Source organism: Halichoeres trimaculatus, unplaced genomic scaffold (assembly GCF_033239565.1).
Source record: "Halichoeres trimaculatus isolate MK-OKI-2021-1 unplaced genomic scaffold, fHalTri1.1 fHalTri1_scaffold_2, whole genome shotgun sequence".
NCBI lineage: Eukaryota > Metazoa > Chordata > Actinopteri > Labriformes > Labridae > Halichoeres > Halichoeres trimaculatus.
The window spans coordinates 30851553-30866357 of NW_027437180.1; the positions used below are offsets into that span (position 1 = coordinate 30851553).

General features: G+C 42.7%; 1 protein-coding gene across 19 annotated transcripts in view; it reads right to left on the minus strand.

Annotated features, from left to right (window-relative positions):
- Positions 1 to 14805, minus strand: part of ptprdb (protein tyrosine phosphatase receptor type Db) — a 185919-nt gene that overhangs the window by 118163 nt on the left and 52951 nt on the right. For all 19 annotated transcript variants that reach the window (XM_074687509.1, XM_074687490.1, XM_074687481.1 and 16 more), the window contains exons 4-5: positions 13341 to 13416; positions 12013 to 12058 (exon numbers count right to left, since the gene is read on the minus strand). The gene's annotated coding sequence lies outside the window, so the exon portion shown is untranslated. The remainder of the gene's footprint in view (positions 1 to 12012; positions 12059 to 13340; positions 13417 to 14805) is intronic.

Sequence of the window (14805 nt, forward strand, 5' to 3'; positions counted from 1 at the left end):
TTGCTGTGGAAATGAAAACGGGATCAGGCTTAACTGTGCCAAACCGTCCCAAACCGTACTGAACCGACCCGGACTGCTTGGTGGAAATGCGGCTTTAGTTACTTAATGAAACACAATTCATAAGTACAACAAAACAGCTAAGTTGTCATATTAGAAAATAACTTATACCAGGAAGCTCCAGTTGTGATCAACCTTCAAATATTTTCTTTCTCCATGAGCATTTCTTTGAAAACAACCAGAGCAGATAGCTGAGAATAGAAAATTACAAGGACACAAGCATAGACATCTGTCAGTTCTACATAAGTCAGTTGTGAGACAATGATCAAACAACAGTTTGGCTATTCACTTTACAAATAATAGCATCTAAATCTTAGCCGGAATCCCTGTCTACATTGGTAAGATATTTTCACAGCTTAAGCAAATTTTGTTTCAGAAATAACTGAGAAATCGTTAAGGAAAACAATGAGAAGTTGAATCAGGTAGCCCCAAAGAGCATATTATCAACGTATCCTCGCATAACCCCTTATGGCTGCTATATGAGGCTTCTATGTCCCACTTTGCGTGTAGAAGGTGGTTGGGAGACTGGAGGGTCAAAAATCACGTGTTTCGAAAAACTAAACTGTCTTCAAACACACAGACACGCGGCTAACAGGTCGCCATTTCTTCACCTTGAAAGTTCACCTCATGACTTATGAGGCTGGTGCCGAGCGGTGGCCCATTAAAGCCATGACATTTCAATAATTGCCTCTAATCTCAGCATCATAGAGAGCCACTGTGCCACCCACTTGCACCACTTACACAGACACACAGATAAAGACACACAGCCACACTCTTACCTTAATCACCAATGCTTAATGATTAATGCCCTGCATATACACTTGACCCCCTACGCTCCCACTGACACTTGACCCCGCCTCCACATATGCAAGCACACTTTGAAAACACACTCCATTTGCCTCAGAGATTGATGACTTTGTGATACAGGCACACACAGTTTTTTTTTCTCTGTGTCAGTGTTGCACATGCACAAACATTTACACACAACATATGCCACATAATTATGCCTTCCTCAAGGCAAAGATTTGGCATTTGCCGTTTTACTGGTCATTTGTTTCCTACCTAGAGAACATGTCAGCCTGCACAGGGCTGCAAACCATTACTGGCTTGGCTTACTTTAAAAATGGCACCTTAGCTGGATGCATGTGGGCTATTACAAGCATGATTTCACAGAGGGTGACGCTAATGCAGCAAAGAAAAAGAAGCAGTTGGGGGAAGGAAAGGAGGTAGGCTGAGGTTTGTTTCCAATAAGCTATAACCTCCTCTGTAATCTAATATCTGGACATTACAGCAAAGATAACATTTCTATGCTCCAATTAGCTCCACTCCTCCCATTATTTTCCCTCTATCCAGCTGTGGAAAGGACCTGATTGTGCCTTTGACTTCTGTTGTAAACATGTTGATTTTGCTGCGACAATAGCAATCTTCTCCTGGCTTAGCTGCGTAGAAAATGATAATTCTCAGCATTTGGAGCCGCAAAATGATCAATTTAGCTAGGGCTAAAGCTTAGACCTGTTTTTATCTACATATAACAATGAAAAAAAAAAAAAAAACTCCATTGCTCGAATTGATTTTCACAGACAAGATATGGCTGAGCTCAGCTGAGCTGAATTATATGATAAAGTCTCAGAATGTTAAGCAGCATTACAAAAGAAACACTGAGAGGAACATGCTGTGATATGCACTTTAATCATGCTCAGGAGACTGATATGCTGACTTCTACACAAGCTGGGACTGAGTGTGTGTATGTGTGTGTAGAGGAGTCAAAAAGAGTGAAAATGACAGGGAAAGAAAGAACCTGAGAGTGAGCAGCTCCAAAGAAGCTTTTATTGAACACTAAAAAGGAGTGCAGAGTGATGAACATCCAGCCTGCTCTTTTCACATCGAGGAAATTGCATTTGGGAATATTGAGCTGGCTGGTTTTGATGAAGTACACAACCCCTCCTCCATACATGCACACACTTTTTTCCATACTGGTGTGTATGCAGTACAGGAAAGATGATATTTACTGAGTCAAAGTTGTACCCATGTACCACACACACACACAATCTCATTTGGTTTGTGTGTATGTCTTGGATGAGGACTCGCTGCTATTGAAAGAGCGGAAATGAGAATGGTTGCAAATAGGGAGGCAGGGAGTGCGAGAAAACAGGGGCGGGAAAAAAAGGGAGGGAACAGGAAGTGGAAGAGGAATATGTGATAAAGGGGAGAATGAGAAGAGACAAAGAAAGAAGAGCAAGATGATATCCCCCAGTTGCATCTTGGGAGTTGCTGAAGCTGCAGCTTCAACAAACACACCAGGATTATTTTTAAGGGGGAAAAAATCTGATCAGATTGGAGCAGATGGAGTCAACAGGTTTTAAGCAGATAGACCATTAACCATGGCTGCTGACTCCTTCAGAATGAGTGACAAATGACAAGCTAAGCAGCTATCACATTAGCGAGGAACAGGCGCTTGCTGCATTGTATTGGATCCTCGAGATGGGTGCATAAACCCTGAGAATGTGAAATGAGATGCACTGGGGGGGCAGTTTGAGAGAAATAAACACATTTTATTGAGGTTATACCTGTGAACACAAGCCTGACACATCACTATGTGTGGAGAAATAGCATAAATGGTGTTCATAGTTTTTATGCGCACCCTCACACACATCACAGACGTACAGTAGAATAGTAAATTTATGTTTGCATAAACGCTACAATGACAGAGATATAAACTACAAAGAGAGCTGTCAGTAACATATTGTATTGTATACGCTTGACTAGTAATTACCTCGATACACACAGCAACAAAGGCAGGCAGCAAAATAAAACACAATCACTGCAACACACATATTCAGATACCCACGCTGGCTCTCACACACACATGGGTCATGGAGAAGTGGCTGTCACTGTGATTGGTTCTCGCTGCCGAGGGCGAACCCACAATAGCCAATTATCTGTCATTATACACCACAGCAGCTCCAGCAGTCTGGATTCCTCTGCATGAGTCTGTGTGTGCATGAAGGATGTGTGTGTGTGTGTGTGTGTGTGTGTGTGTGTGTGTGTGTGTGTGTGTGTGTGTGTGTGTGTGTGTGTGTGTGTGTGTGTGTGTGTGTGTGTGTGTGTGAGTGAGTGAGTGTGTCACAGTGGGGGAGATTGGCAAATTGCTAGTTATAGATTTCAGCATACTGAAAGAAAAGAGGAGAAATGTGGAGGAAGAGGAGAAGGGGGAGAAAGATTGGGAAGAGTGTGAGGAGGCCATGCAGACAGGAGTATGCAGAGTGAATCCAAAAGCAGACAAAGCAGAGATTGATGATTATATTTGACAGGTTGAAATGATGGCAGCGTCACAGGGAGTCCTGGACCTCCGCTGAGCTGTGTACTGATGACAGATGTCTGGTGACCAAGACGAGCCTGATGCAGGAGGGCAGATTGAAGCGCTCGGTCAGCGTACCAGTAGTCGTCCATCATGTTAGAGCAGTGTGTGTGGCCTGATTTTGAAACATTAAGTGACAAAGTCTTGCTTGACAGCATCAATTTGAATTTCATGCTCAAGTTAAGGGGTCGTTTTCTGCAACATCATCTTCAATTTAAGATGATTTTCAGGACAGCAATTTGGTGAAATTAACAAGGCAGGTGGTGGAGAGGTGAAACATCTTTTCTAATGATGTGGCTTAAATGTATAGCTTCACTGCAGAGTTGGAGCATGTTAGAAAGGTCTCCCAGATCTTAAAGATGTTAATCTAACTAAAGTGATGGCGGATAGCTCTTCATTCAGAGGCTGAGAACCACTCTCTTTCAGGCTAAACCACGAAATCAAAAAGTTCTTGCATAGTTTGAACTGGAAATGATGAAAAGAGAGCGAACAGAGAATGTGTTGATTTGATCACAACCCTGCAAGTTCACAATGTCACATCTGAATAACCTGGCAGACATCACCTCAACCTGGGAAGTTTTTGACCCTGTGTTTTTTTATGAGGAACTAAAAGCATTGTAATGTTAGTAGTTTGAAAACCGCAGTGAATAATAGAAGAAAAATGAAGCTCATGCTTTTACTTTGAGTACATTCCTACAAAGAAATTGACTTGTAAAAAGTGATAAAGCTTTTAAAAAGCTGCTCACAGTCACTGTGGATTAACACAAGTAACTAAAACATAAGAGTGACAAGATATCGATGAATAATTCAGAGCAAAGTTTCTCAACTGTGTTCAAATAATGGATACAATGACTTTGATCTTTTATGGGTCCACTGCTAAACACTACATTCACATCTAATAGGTCATGGGCAGTTCGGAAAACAATTTGATCATCAATAGGTAGGTTCATGTATCAAGCTTGTCTTTAACAGCTGTATGAAGTTCTAGCAAAACATTTTGCAGACTGACATCACAGAGTTCATGTGAGGGGTTAAGGATCTGTATTTCAGTCATGCCACTATAAGGGCGCGGTCACACTGGTCATCCAAACTGTACCGTGCCTAAGCACGATTGCCCCCCGCAGCACCGTTCCCCAGCTGGAGGGTACAGCCAGCGGTCACATTACCCCTACATGAACCAGACTTTAGTGGGTATCACACACACCCATGGCCCGCCTACGTCATTGTGAAGCGTCTGTTTACATGAAGTGTGATCTTATCAGAGTCAGCACAATGAAACACAGTGAGCAGTGCTACAACTTTAGAGACTTTTGGGCTTATGGTGAGTTGTTTTAGCCCAACACAGCCCTCTAACACCCCTGCTTCGTTTAAATTGATCGTCGAGCGATGCGCTCGCGGTGATCATACGTCAAGGATTGCATGCGCTGTCCAAGTGCTTGTGCTCGCGCTCGTGCATATAGTAAACCGTGCCGAAGCCCACCTCTCCGAAGCGTGCCAAAGCTCGGAAGCGAATCGGAAGTTGCGGTCACACTGGCCATTCCAAACGTGCTTTAGGGCTGAAGCGTGCTTAGGCACGCCACAGTTGGCCAGTGTGACCGCATCCTAACTTAAGTGTCCCAACGTGAGAAATACTGCAAAATCTGAGCTTTTCAAGATATGTTTTCCTGAAAGTTTTGGCAGTTATTTCTAAGAGTTTCAGAGTCAGAAAAGAATAATTACCCTCCCACCACCCTCAACTAGACCTCCTACCAACTAGTCAGCGGTGACTACAGTCAATATACACTGTAGGGCCAAAAAAAGTCGCCACCAAAACCAAGGTCACACATCCTAATACTTTGTTGGACCACCTTTAGCTTTGATTACAGCATGCATTCGCAGTTCGCTGTTCAGATAAGCTTCTGCAATGTCACAATATTTATTTTTCCATCCAGTGTTGCATTAATTTTTCACCAAGATCTGCGTTGATGATGGCAGAGTCTGACCGCTGTCAGTCAGCAATCAGTGAGGCTAACTGGGAAAAAAAAGGCTTCAATTTGCGAGGGAGCATAAAGATTGGACTTTGGAGCTGATGGAAAAAGTTCATGTGGTCTGATGAGTCCAGGTTTACCCTGTTCCAGAGTGATGGGCCATCAGGGTAAGAAGAGAGGCAGATGAAGTGATCATCCATCATGCCTAGTGCCTACTGTCCAAGCCTGTGGTGGCAGTGCTATGATCTGGGGCTGCTGCAGTTGGTCAGGTCTAGGCTCAGCAACAGTCTGTGCTCAAAGAATGAGGTCAGCTGACTACCTGAAGATACTGAATGACCAGGTTATTCCACCAATGGATTTTTTCTTCCCTGATGGCACGGCCATATTCCAAGTTGACAATGCCAGGATTCATCGGGCTCAGATTGTGAAAGAGTGGTTCAGGGAGCATAAGACATCATTTTCACTCATGGATTGGCCTTCACAGAGTCCAGACCTTAACCCCATTGAGAATCTTTGGGATGTGCTGGAGAAGGCTTTGCACAGCGGTCAGACTCTACCATCATCAATGCAAGATCTTGGTGAAAAATGTATGCAACACCTGATGGAAATAAATTTTGTGACATTTCAGAAGCTTATTGAAACAATGCTACAGCGAATGCGTGCAATCAAAGCCTAAGGCAGTCCAACGAAATATTAGAGTGTGTGACCTTTTTTTTGGTGGTGACTTTTTTTGGGCCAGGCAGTATATCAGCATATTGTTGTCATGTTGGCACAATAAAATTGAGTAAAGCCTCTTACAGCGTCTAACGAAGTTCAAATCTTTTCAGTTAAAGAGGCTGAATCAGGCTTGTGGTTGGTGCACAGTTGGGAACAAACACTGTTAATGCTGGCCAACATTTCCCAATGACAAATTTGTTTGTCGTCCTTGTTCTTTTTGTACAAGTAGCTGCTTAAAAAACGAAGTCCTCCAAAAAGTTGCAGTTTACATACACAGGAGCAGAGGTGTTATATCTGCCCAAGACCTGAAGGTAGTGGGAGAGGAGGTTTTGTTTTTTCTTTGTGGTTGTTTAAATTTTGGAAAAATGTTTTTCCATTTCAAGCTCACCGTTTTGAACCTCATTGTGCTTTCTCCACTGGACATTTATTGGTTAATTGTAATATGAAATATTTTAGGGGTCCAACATGAATCTCCTCAGTTTTCACTTGCTTTGAAGTTCAATAATTGATTACTAAAGCTGCTTTTCTCCCCTATTAAACTGTCTTGTTATCGAAGCTTCAACAGTGCTCAGTCATGACGCATGAACAGAAGTCATCACCACTCACCTCAGAATAAATCCATCATACTGTACGGTCTTAAAAGGCATCCAGTGTGTGTGTGTGTGTGTGTGTGTGTGTGTGTGTGTGTGTGTGTGTGTGTGTGTGTGTGTGTGTGTGTGTGAGTGTGTGTTTATAGAGTATAACTCTGATCTGTCTCTCCCTGTTTTACAGCCATGCTCCCATAATCCCCATCGTAATCCACTGCCTGTATGTGTATCCGTGTGTGTGTGTGTTTGTGCTGCACTAGTTGTCTTTTATTGTGTGTGTGTGTGTGTGTGTGTGTGTGTGTGTGTGTGTGTGTGTGTGTGTGTGTGTGTGTGTGTGTGTGTATGTGTGTGTGTGTGTGTGCGTGAGTGTGGCCTGGTATTTAAGCTTTCGGTTTTCAGAGGGCCTCTCTTTCCCACGCCGTGCTCACTGTATGTAATACCATAGATAGCCCTCCAGTCATCCACTCTTCTCCATCCAAGCACTCAACACAATGGCCTGGACAGAATCACTCTGCACTTCTCTGTCAATATCTCCATTAGCCTTTCAGTCATCGGAGTAAACACAGGGAAAATTGAATGTTATGGGTAACAAGTGTCATAATCTGATGATGAAATGGGTGCAGTGGTGACAGGAAGGAGAGTCGAGAGTGACACAAGAAGATGATTGTATAGGTGCCTCTGATGGGCGAAAGAGCCGCAAATCAGATTAAAGTTACGTTCTGCATATTGGCTTTTTCTCTACTCATAACCCGTTACAATATGAGGATGCTCTTTCTATCCAAGTTAGTTTGCATTAGGGATGGGTACCTTTGATATTTGAAATGATACGGTACCGATGCTTGGTACCTGGCAATCGGTACCGGTACTCAATGGTACCAATTTTCGGTACTTTTGTGTGTTTATGTGGTAAAAAAATATCAATTTGTTCAATAAGTCTAAATTTTTTAACATTTAATACATTTATTATTTTTTATATAACCTTGCAAAACATGGTACCTTTTGGTTTTACATGAATCGGTACTCGGTACTTTTGACACAATTTGGTCAGTACCTATAAAAGTACCTAATTCGGTACCCATCCCTAGTTTGCATTACTTTACAACTTCTTTAAAGGCCCTGTGAAGACTTTGGAAGTGACACTGAAATAATCTTGCTTTTGAACATTTCTTGTTATATCTAAATTTTATTTCTCAGTTTCCATGAAAGGGTTGCTCAGAAATCCATTTACAGCATATAGACCATTTTGATAAGACAGTGCAGGCAGACAAAGTTTATCAGTGAGAAGCAGGATCAGTCCCTAATGGTAGCAGACACTTAAGCTGGACTGGCAAAAAGCAAACAGACAGAAGAGCGGAAGAAAGCTAAACACTGGCTTAAATATGAGTTAAGCTGTTTGTGATAATGTTCATTACAACCCACATGCAGCAGTTATTCTACAGTGGTCTGTTAAAACTTGAGAATTTATCAATAAAATGAAGAGTGAGGTTATGTTTGCTCTGCTTGGTGAGGTTATAGTTGGGATGACTGGTAGGACTTGTCATGTTGGTAGGACACAAAAAGAATCCAGTAATGTTACAGACATGTCTTACCCTGAGCTGTGAGTGGCCCTAAATATAGCCAGTTGCAAAACTACAGTTTACAAAGTTTGCTGGTTGTCACACTTCAAACACTAATGCCAATACACGCATTACCCCGTATATTACCTGCAAAAAGTTGTCTGGAACAAGAAAAGCCATGTTGAAATTACGCTCCAATATTAGGCCATGTCTTTAATACTCATGCCTGTTCCTAGATTGTCCTCACAGCACCTTTAAGTTCAGAATAATGTTTAATGAGTAAAGTAGAACCTTGACATGCTGAGGATCCCAACCCAAGGATAAAGGGACTTATCTTGCTAATAAAAACAAACTGTTTTGCCACAAAGTCACCAGAAAGAGACTGAACATGCCAGATGTGGGTAGGATATTAAAGCCTTCCATTCATGTAGATTTTTAGGACACTTCTGTGCTTTGACTTGGAGCTGGCAGCAGCTGGAAAGCAGGTGGGCACAGGTGAAAGACGTGTAATTGATTCATATAACCAGACTTGAACCGGAGGCACCAGGATTTCATGGGTAGCAGCTTAAACCTCTGGGCCACCATGGTGCCCCATTTAGGCTGTCCTCTGATGTAGTCATGCCTGTAAAGCATATTTACTGTAACACTAGAGAGGAGAGACACCTTAATGTGTGAAGGAAGCAGAAAAGAGAGGAAGAGAAAGAAAGGTGATGTAAAAAGTCTTTAAGGGCAGTGTTTGATGATGAATGGAGAGAGGGGGTAAGAGGTTGATGAGCGGGACCATCAGCGATGATAATCCCATTAGCACTGTGCTGCATGTTAAGCTCCCCACTAATGACTGATGTGTGTTTATGTGTGCATATGCCACACGTGTAAGCCCAAGCTCTGTGCGTGTGTGTGTGTGAGTGTGTGTGTCTCCTGGTTGGACCGTCCTAATTATCAGATGTGACTCATGTGAGGGTAATTACAGCATCTGAGACAGTGGGAACAAGGCTATGAATGACCCAAAAATCTCCATGCTAATGAAGCGATAAGACACTCTTTCTCTTTCCCCCTTTCTTTCTTTCTTTCCTCACCTCACATGAAGAGACGGGGAAGGAGTGGTAGGAAGAAATAGAGAGTGAGATAGACTGAAGGGGGAACAATGTCCCCCTCAGACTGCGTTAGAGAGAGTGGAGAGATTTGGGAGGAGCTGTCAGGAGACGCTCCGTCAGGCAGCTTCAAGCTCAGCTCCCCACTCTCTCCCCTCGTATGAACTAATCTGGCTGCTCTCTGTTCTCCGTCATATCTGGACGCGGCTCCTCAGCGCGGCAGTCCGCTTCCACAGGCACAGCGGATTAAGCTCGTCTAAATTCTCTATTGAAGAATCATCTAGGTGTAATCCCTGTGTGAAGCCAGCCCTGCGCGCTGCAGCACATTATATCTCTCGTCATGACTGTTACACAAAGCGGGCAGCACAGAGCGGAGATATGAAGACAAACCAAAGGACTGTTTGTGTGTGTGAGGGCAGCACAGCTTCAGGGGTGATTGACATTAGTGCTTTAAATGAGATCGGTTCACTTAAGGTGGCCCCCCTGGGAGGGCATCAGCTAATTCAGAGCTCTGACAGGATGTTTTTCACCTTAGTGATTAAAATATTAAAATTTTAATGCAGCCTGGCACTCATTTTTTTAATACTCCTGCCTCCTACTTTTCCATATTAGCATTAACATTTAACATTTGCATATTCTAGTTGATACTTTTATTTTTCTGATGGCTGTTTAATTCTCTGGAAAGTCTCAAAAAAGCACAAAATGAATCAACACACACATGTATGTATACAGTCACAGAAAAATTGAGTATACTTTGATAAAAAACAAAAAAATAGTTGCGGTTTCAGTTGATGAACTAAATGAATATTTGAAAGTAATTAAATGTTTATTTGGTCTCAAAAAGCCTGAAGACCTTAAAACTGCAATACGTTTATAACATTTTGAATAAATCAGTAAACTAATTTCTTACTATTCTGCCTTTTATTAAAAAACAAACTCTGCCCATTTATAGATTAATTCAAATTTCAATTATTTGAAGCCTTAAGAAAAAAATCATGTAATTTTAAACTTTGAATTGTCATTTTACATTAAATGAAGTCATATATGCCTGTGAGACCTGTGTTTGAGCTGTTTCCCCCATATCAAGCCTCATTCTCCATATTTCCTTTTCTCTCCACTGTCCAGTTTTCACTAAAAGCACAAAAATGTCACTTTTTTCTCAGTTCATTTGAAGCCTTTAAGAAAAAAATCATGTAATTTTAAACTTTGAATTGTTATTTTACATTAAATGAAGTCATATATGCCTGTGAGACCTGTGTTTGAGCTGTTTCCCCCATATCAATCCTCATTCTCCATATTTCCTTTACTCTCCACTGTCCAGTTTTCACTAAAAGCACAAAAATGTCACTTTTTTCTCAGTTCAGTAGGAGATTGTAAAGTTATGTAGTGTCTTGGCAATGTGAAGGGGAAAAATGTCACATTGTCCAGTAAATCTGTTTTTTCCCAAGTTTATTTCCACAAAAAATAAACCTGTGCTAGAACAGCATTGGGATTTGATCAGCCCTTTGTGCTGGCAGATTTTCAAAATTCAGCTATTTGTAAAGGTATCAAGAGAGACTGAGAATCCAAAAAGATTTTCCGATGACGGCCACAAATCGTTTCTAAGTTGTTGGCAATTCAAATGAAAAGACTTTTCTCCTCTAAGGTTTTGTGAAGATGTAAAACTGTGAGAAACTTAAAAAAAACTAAAGTGGGAGCAAAGATAGAGACTTCTTTCTCTGGATCATGACTGAAGGTCTGATGAGCACTTTCTCTAAACGCAGAATAAAGCAGTCTTCAATATGAACTTGAGCTGTATTCTAAGAGCTGCTTGGTCCTTTAAACATCAATGTTTTACAGTCTATGGGCTCACAATAGCAGAGGGCAATTCTCCTGCTCGTTGGAGTTTGCACAACAGCTCCATTGACGCAGCAATTTAAGTGATAAGTGATACCAAGAGCGACCCACTCATGGTGTTAGTCTGTGAGGCAGAGGAGGTTACCCTCAGCCCACGCTGCAGCCAGCACCCCTGTCTGTCGCTCCTACGCAGACGATGCGTGTGTGTGAGGTGTCTGCGTGTGTATGTGACCGACTCTGTGTGCGTGCGTGTGTGTGTGTGTGTGTGTAAGTGAGTGAGTTATCTTGATCAAATTCCCATTTACAGAGATGAGTGTCTCTTCAATTCGGTGCTCTGTGTGGAAACACACAAACACACAAACAGACATAAATGTGGTACAAACACACCCACGCATGTACATAAAAACAGAAACACACACACACACACACACACACACACACACACACACACACACACACACACACACACACACACACACAGAGGCCGGAGGCACCAAGCACTTCATTTCCTATTCCACCCCCTCTCTTCATGCTCAGCACCCTCATATTCCTCTCTGGCCTCCCCAACACTCAACACACAGTCACTATGGCAACCTCAGACGGCAATACTGGCAGCCAGAGGGCTTATCATGTCGTTACAACATCTGTCAGAAAGCAGAGACACACACATGATCCTAACAGCTTCACACACACCCCCAGCAGCAGTGGGACGCAGGTGTCTGTGCTTCCTCTCCAGCACACACTTTAGCATTAGTAGTGCACACACACATACACACACACACACACACATCTTCCCTGCAAAGGCACGTGTGTGTGAAACAAACTCGTGCTGAAGTTCCTTACCTTTGCTCATGGTTCATCCTGAAACATGAAGTTTGGAAAGCAGGAGCTGAAACAGAACAAGATAAGATTTTTCATGTGAGTTTGAGCTGCCTGCACACTTGACCTGAGAAGAGAAAGGATAAATATTGATTAGTTTTTCTACGGTTTATTTCAGCCAGGAGGAATCATTTTCTGGAAAAGCTGTCTTGGATGAGACAGGGAGATAAATGAAAGGAGGCCTAGGAGGGGACGTGATGGTAAAATGGGCCAATCCAGTCTGCTATAGAGACATGCCTGCTGGGTATGCTACTCTGCTGCCACCTGTAGGCATGAGCAGGTACTGTACAGTCTAAGGACACTGACCTCTATCCAAATCTGTCTTATTAAGCTGGGAAAAAGGGAACTCAAAAAGAAGAGGGTGCAAACTAAGTTATTACTTTCGCTACACAGGCCTGCAGTGTTTCACATGCTGTCTGATCCAAAAATCAATCCCCTCAGTAACATCTCACTTCCTTCTCTACACAGTACAGTGAAGCACCAGGCTCGCTTCACTCCACCCTGCGTATCTTCTCACACTACTTTCAAAGAGTTTGATGAAATCTATTTTTGTTTTTGTCAAGTTTGCAGAGGCTTACTTCCAAAATTGAGTCACTAACAAACTCCCAACTCTAGCCGGCCTCAGAAAGAGACGGGGAGAGACACAGAGAGGGGGCCTCTCCGAGAATCACACACTCGCATAGACACACACTGCCTATGTGCAGCCTTTGCATCTTTAACAAATCAAAGAGGGGGTGAGCAAATGCTTTATATTTAGAACGGTGACGCGATGCGAACTTGAGCGCTAACATGAGAGGAAAGCTCAGCGATGCGTTGGAGAGCTGCACACTCAATAATGTATCAGAGGCAGCGTTTTAAAAAACAGCTGGGGATCGCCGCTCTGTCTCGTCCTGTCTGCCCGTCTGTCTCTTTGCATGTCTTTCCTCCCATCTGTCCACTCGACGGCAGCAGATTTGCCCACTCCTATGGGGAGCCGATGTTTGGTTAAACTTTCATCCTGTCGTTCATCCTGTCGGCTGTGTCTTCACTCGCTCTTCCTCCGTCCCTGAGGATGAATCTCTCTTTCTCTCTTTGCTGCTTTCACTGTCTTCCTCAGAAGAAACATCCATCCCTCTCTTTGTCTATTTTGAACTCACTCTCTGTGCTTTTTCTCACTCGACATGGAAGAGCCTTTTAGCCACATAAATCATACACAAATCTGACCTAGATCAGAGCAGGAGGGGCAGGAGGTTCGTGTGTGTGTGTCTGTTTGTCTGCTTGTTTGGAGGTTATCACAATGTTTGGTCACTAACCTGTTTTAGTACACAGGTCCACGGTTCTGCTTCATCCTTGAGGAACGAAAGAGTAAGAAATCTCCACAGAATTCTCCTGCAAGAGAAGGAGGAATACAGAGAAGGGAAAGAGGAAAGGGATTAGGAAGGAGCATTAGCCTTCAGAACTTGCTGCTCTTAAGCCAGCTCTGTCTTTCTGCTGTTTTTTCTTTTTGTGTGTTTATGTATTCAGATCAAACCTTCCAGATCAAATACTACGACACATATTCAAGTGATGTGCAATAATTGTTCAGGTCAAATGCAGATCCACATTTCGACTCCTCCTTTACCAGGAGCTTTTAAGGCTTTTGAAGATTACATAGCAGCTACTTACACACCATGAGGCCCTGAGAAACCAGAGTGGGAAAGTATATACACCTCGATATGAGAAGTACACACAGTGAGGGATCAAAGGGGTCGCATTGGGACACATGATGTGTGAATACTAGAACAGATGTGCTTTAACCACAAGCAAAAAAGGAGTTAATGCATAAAAACACACACATCCAGAGGTTATTCTGTGAGTGCTTCCTAACTGCAGTGACCCTGTGCTGTTTTTTCCAAATTCTTCTGCCATCTAAGGAGCGCAGCAGAGCGCACACAGTCGATGCAAAATAGAAAAATCACTTCTCGGATGGGGGGACCTCAGGAAGGGTCCCAGAGGATTACAGGCAGTGGAAGTTATTTTTGTTCAGAAAAGGTCTTCAGCTGAACTTTCAGCCTTAAACAAAAACAATCTGAGCTTAAATCAGATTATCCTGATCTTAAATTCTTTTAAACATCTTAATAATCAATCTGAGTGGTTAAAATATTCTCAAGCCTGTAGTTTCTCTATTAAACCCTCACAAAGGGAGTAAAGGCGCAATAACTTGCAGCTAAAACACCAAGAATGAGATGACATCATGCGTTCACTTGGCATTTCTCAGTAAGAGTGATCCCATCTGTAGCATTTGGAGCAAGCTGCCATAGCAAACTTCCACCACTAGTCTGTGCTGTTACACCACCCCTGCATGTGTGCTGCTGACCGACTTAGTAAATAAGAGCAGAGACGATGATGGCAGCATACATTAACTGCCTGATCTGATGATGTAAACATCTCAATTGATTCGACAACAAAAAGAAAAAAAGGAGGACATCTTCATTGTTGAATCCCTCGGCCTCTGAACACCTGCTGTTTATCACACCCTGAAATCTGAGGGAATCTTTGTACAATCACTGAGACTTGGTGGATTTAGGTGCTGTCCTAACTTTTGTCCACATGGCAAGTGTATGTGCACTTTATCTTTAGGTGTTGACACATCTCTCAGGTGGATTCCTCCCCACCTGCAAACCTGCTTCTTTTATAACAATCCGACAATGGCTGCTGAAATCAGTTGGGTGGAGGGTTATTATGAGCATCAGCTACCCCTCTATTGCGGGCGCCAGTTTTCATCTCCATCATGTTGTT